This window comes from Ceratotherium simum, chromosome 18 (assembly GCF_057802395.1).
Source record: "Ceratotherium simum simum isolate JZ-2026a chromosome 18, ASM5780239v1, whole genome shotgun sequence".
Taxonomy (NCBI): domain Eukaryota; kingdom Metazoa; phylum Chordata; class Mammalia; order Perissodactyla; family Rhinocerotidae; genus Ceratotherium; species Ceratotherium simum.
This window is the reverse complement of record NC_141917.1, coordinates 1,208,483-1,214,482: the sequence shown is the minus strand read 5'-3', so window position 1 is coordinate 1,214,482 and position 6,000 is coordinate 1,208,483.

Below are 6,000 nucleotides of genomic sequence, written 5' to 3'. Positions count from 1 at the left end.
GAGAAGTAAATGTCCTGTTTAAGCTCCGTCTGCGGTATTTGTTACAGCCCCTGGAGCTGACTAGTGCAGCCCCCAAGTGGAAGTGACATTGGGCGTGTGAACACTGAGCTCAGGGAAGAGGTGCCAGCTGCAGACACAAGTCCAGGCCTCACCAACGTGGAGACGTGTGTAAAGGCACAGGACTGGCCAAGATCAGGGTGGGGGGAACCCTGTGGGCGTGTTCAGAGGTGGACGAGGTGAGGGGGAGCCACCGGCCAAGACAGCAGGTGGACTGGAAGTCTGAAGGGAGGGAGGTGACCGTGGAGCCTGGAAGCCTGAGGAGAAAGGCTTTTCTCAGTGTCACTCACCTGTCACCGTGACGGCCCGTCTACGGGGTGCTGACAGCACTAGCCTCAAGTTTCTTTAAGAAGCCACGTAATGTAAATTCTTTAGTGTATAAAAACAACATTTTCTTTGTGTTTCCATATTTGATAGTGCACTTGAGCACAGAGAAAATGACTCTCTTCACTGTGTACTAGATAAAACCCGCTCAGATGCGTAATAACTTTCAGCTGGCTGACATTTATCAACATTATGTTTTGACAGGTTGAAGTCCCCAAATAGGTAGCATTTTCTTTCTCCACGTCGGCTCAGTGTTGAGTAAACCGAGAAAACAGAATGGGGTGCCCTTCATGGCACCCAGTTTCCTTTTTCTGGGGACATATTCACCTGCACGATCCCCTCCTGCCCACGTTGGCAGCTGTTCCTTGAACTGGGGGAACCTCGGGGAAGGACACAGACCTGGCAGCCCCGACCCCATGGCTCAGCAGACACGGCAGCCCAGACCCCTCTCCCCGCGAAGCCTCTGCAAACTGGGTGACAGCAAGTCCCGGAGCTGCTGCACTCCCTGCCAGGTACCACTGCTACCGTGGGCAAGACAGACCTCGAAGGGGTGGTCACGGGTCTGGGCATCACCCCAGACTGTCCTAAACTGTGGCTTGGGGGGACCCCTGAGAACCAAAGGTATCTGCAGCAAACTGGTCCCTTGGGCATTCTGTGGATGAATTTGCACTGGAAACGTTTGTCAAGGGTTTATCAAGCAGAAGCAACAACAAGAACTGAGAGCCCACAGTAGGACCAGGCCTGGCGTCAGTGGGGCTGCCACTGCCAACGCAGGGCATCTTACAGAACACTCTCCTTGGGAGTGCCTTACTTCCTAAGCCGTCCTTCGCAGACGTCGGCCAGGTTGCTTTCCAGAAGAGGGCATTTTGGCTCAGCTCCTCCTTCAGGAGGATCAGAGAGCTGCTTCCACCCAGGCGATGACCACCCAGCCCACCTGGAAGGGAGCCCTGAGCACCGAGCTCCATAGCAGGACAGAGTGAGGCCAGAGAGGGCCACCTGGGGCTGACAGGCTGTGTGTTATCGATAACATCTATTCATGGATTTTGCAGAAATTGCCCAAGATCAGCTGGCTGTTGTGGGCTAGATTGTGTCCCCCCAAAAATGTATGTCCAAGTCCTGACCCCTGGAACCTGTGAGTGTGATCTTATCTGGAAACAGGGTCTTTGCAGAGGTAATTAAGGTAAGACCTGGAGAGAAGGTCATCCTGGATTAGAGTGAGCCTTAAATCTGGGGACTGGCGTCCTCACAAGAGAAAGAAGAGGGCGGTTGGAGACCCACAGACACTACCCTATATCTATTAGAGAAATTGATTTTAAGTTAAAAACACTCCCAGAAAGAAAACTGCACACTCAGATGGCTTCATGGGAAATTCCACCAAACATTTAAAGAAGAAATAATGCCAATTCTACACAAATCCTTCCAGAAATTTCAAGAAAAGAGAGTGACCTCAACTCATCCTACAAGGCTAACATTGCTCTGATACCAAAACCAGAAATAGATGTTACAAGAAAAGAAACTACCAAGCAATATCCCTCATGAGTACAGACGCAAATATTCTTTAAAATGTTTGCAAACAGAATACAACATGTGAAAAAAGGATCTATCTGTCATACCACGTATCCAAGACAGGCATGTCCGGTCCTGCCTCTTCTCTTTAAAAGTTTGCTCAAGATTCTAGCTGGTAAAATTGGGCAAGAAAAAGAAACAAAGGCGTCCAGATCAGAAAGGAAGAAGTAAAACCATCTCATTTTCAGACAGCATGGTTTTCTACCCAGAAAATACAGAACCCATGAGGAAGCTACTAGAACTTGCTAGTGAATCTAGTAAGGTTTCAGGACAGGAAATCTATAGTATAAATAAATTGTATTTGCATATACTAGCAATGGACCATCAAAAATGGACATGTCTTAAAGTACCATGTACAGTAGCACCAAAAAATTAAATACTTAGTGATAAATCTGACAAAAGATGTACAAGATTTGTACACTGCAAACTACAGAACACTGTTGAGAGCAAGTAAAGAAAACCTAAACAAATGGAGAGACGCACCTTGTTCACAGATCAAGAGATTCAGTACTGCTAAGATGTTATTTCTCCCAAAATTGATGTATACAGTCAACATAATCCCAATCAAAATTGCAGAAGGCTCTTCCCATGGAAATTCACAAACTGATTCCAAGATCCTTATGGAAACAGAAAGGATTGAGAACAGCTGCAAAAACTTTCAAAAAGAAAAACTAAGTTTGAGGACCAAGGCTGTCTGATTTCAAGACATATTATGAAGTTATAGTAACCAGAATGGTGAACAATTGGCACCAAAATGGATAAATAGGTCAATGGGACAGAATAGACAGTGCAGACACAGAAGGATGTACATGTGGTCCACCGATTTTTGACAAGGGTACAGAGGCAATTTGTGGAGAAAGGACAGTCTTTACAGCAAATGGTCTGGAACAACTGTATATCCATAGGTGAAAAAGGAAAAGCCTGATATCTATACCTCTCATCTACAAATAATTAGCTCACAAGGATCATAGACCTAAATGTAAAACATGAAATTGTAAAACTTCTAGAGGAAAATGTTTGTGACCTTCAGTTAAGCAAGGATTTTTCAGATATAACACTAAAAGCATGATTCATTAAAAATAATGATCGATTAAAAAACAACCATAAAAGGTAGAACTAAGAATAAACATAACACCATAGGATGAAGTGGGGGCTTATCCAGAAAAACAAGTTGGTGTAAGATTGGAATATCAACCAACTTAATTCAACATATTAACAGGATTAAGGAGAAGAACTATATGATAGATTTTTGACAAAATGACAAAAACTCTCAGCAAACTAGGAATGGGAGGGAACTTCCTCAACCTTGTTAAAGGTGTCTATGAAAAACCTACAGCTGACACCAAGACTGAATGCTTTTCCCTGAGATTGTTAACAATGCAAAGGTTGACGCACACAAAGCAAATATACAAAATTCAGTTGCGCTTCTGTGAACTAGCAGCTAACTACTGGAAATTGAGGTTAAAAAAAAAACACAGTATCATTTGCAACAGCATCAAAACATAAAATACTTAGGGACAGAATTAGAAAAACATAGGTAAGACCTATAAATTATAAGTGAAAATTATACAACATTGCAGAGAAAAATTAAAGAAAACCTAAATAAATGAGATATATACCATGCTCAAGGATGGATAACTCAATATAGCTAAAATGTCGATTCTCCCAAATTGATCAATAGATTCAACACAATCTCATTAAAAATCTCAGCAGATGTTTTTGATTGATTGATTGGACCTTTCTTAAAGTACCATGTACAGTAGCACCAAACTGATTCTAAAGTTTATGTGGGAAATGATCTGGAAGAGGCAGACATTATCTTGAAATGGAATACGGACCTAAATGTTAAAGCTACAACTATAAAACTGCTGAAATAAAATCTTAATGACCTTGGTGTAGGTAAATACTTCTACAACAGGATATCAGAATTATGATCCATAAAAGAAAAATGTTGATAAACTGGATCTCATCAAAATTGAAAACGTCTGCCTTTTGAAAAGATGTTGTTGATGCTTAACAAACCACGCCAACACTTAGTGACTGAAAACCACAACGATTTATTGTTTCTCATGATTTCATGGGTTTCCTGGAAGGTTTGTTCATTGCACGTGCTGGGGACCCTCATTTGGCTGCATCCACCTGGGGCTGCATCTGCCAGGGGCAGGTATATCCGCCTGGGGCAGGTACATCCGCCACAGCCTCTCGTCCCCTGCGGTCTGTCTTCACACAACCTCCACTAGATCAACACAGTCAGTAGCGCTCCTCCATATGAGCCATGAACAATTAGAAAAAGTAATAAAAATATAAGATTATTTTGCCACTGCAAAAGTATGACATAGCCAGGAATTAATCTAATAATAACGTGGAACCATCATGTAGAAAAATTTCAAATGCTCTCAAGGAACATAAAAGAAGACCTAACAAATGGAAGAATAACCATGTCGGTGAAAAACAATGCTTAAAATTGCCAAGTGTCTGTGTGTCCTGTGGGAATCATGTTTTTTATTCTCTGTATTTTCTGACGCTTTGACATTTGGGGCCTCCTTTCTTGGCAGTGCACCTTTCAAATGCAAACTAGCTGACCTGGAGCCGTACCCACCCTCCTCTACCGGCTCTCACACTCAGGGCCACTGTCCCTCTGCCCTTATCACCCCAGAGCCAGGCGCAGACAAGCAGGGTCAGCCCCTAGACCCCAGAGCTCACTGAAATTACTCAAACTAGCCAATTCTAAGCCTGCTGACCCTGCCTGGCGTGTTTCCTCCTGTGGAAACCACAATAAAGGGTCCTGCTCACTTTTCCCCTGCTCTCCCTGGCTCCCGTGCTTCCCCGTGTGGCCCCGTGGCATGGCGTGACTCCCGTCTCTAGGGATCTGTGAGCAAACGTCCTCTTTCACGACAGTCATTGCCGTGTGCCTCTCCCCAGACCACGTTAAAGCAAATCCTGGGCACCCTTACAACACGTTCTTCCTAAAGTCATCTATACACTTAAGGCAATTCGAAACAAAACTTCCAGGGGGAATTTTTAGCAACTGGACAAACTGATTCTACAATTTGGATGGAAAAATAAAGTTCTCTGAATCACTAAGACAATTCTTGTAAAGAAGCGCCAACAAGAATTCACCCTACTGGTTGCTAAGGTGCATTAGTCCAAAGGTACAGAAGTGAGAGTCATGTGGTGAGACCAGCACAGGAGAAAATAAGCCAGCAGAATAAACTAGAGCATCCAGAAGCAGCTTTATAAATACTGTTTATAAAGCTTCTGTTCATGCCCGCAGAGGAACCACAAGTGGGAGGGAGAGATTGATAAATGGTGTTGAGGATACTGGGTCGCTACATAGAGGAAAAAAAATCCTCAGATGCATTACAAACAACCACGAAAGGCAGAACTAAAAATAAATATTAGGAGAAGATGAAGGAGAATATCTTTTCCTCTCCTGTAAATAACTAAAGTTCAAAAAATAAACAAACAAACCAAAAATACCCAGCCCCACAGGAACAAGCAGGTACCTTGTGTTCTCAGTTCATGTAGAGTTCAGGAAACATGTCTCTCCAAATCTACCATGTTAAACAGAAGCAGAATGAGAGCAAGGAGCCGCTCATGGGAACTCAGCGAACACTTCCTGAGCACGGCAGCAGCTCGTGTGCTGAGGGTCCGCGTTCCTGGAGGTTCCAGAGAACCAGGGCCCATCTGGTGGTTTTTCCAAAACCAAGAAACTAAGTCCCAGAGATGAATGGAAGTCTTTCCCCCTCTACTGAAAGAAACTGCTATAACCCTATGCCCAAGACCAATTCTTTCTCCGAATCAAGATTCCAGAACCCTCTGGGACTTCCAGAACATTCCACCACAGTATTAAAATTGAAGCCTGAGTGAATGATCAGTGCAAGCCAATAAACTTCCCAGCCCTTCCTCTGAGCCTGCACCACTCTCCCCACAACGCCCACCCGCCAGCCCCCCACGAGTTACTCTCAGCCCTCAAGAGAAAACCGACTCCCTCACACACAAAGGACTCTTATCCCCAACAGGTAACTGTCCCTCCCTTCCAGCTGTAGCAGG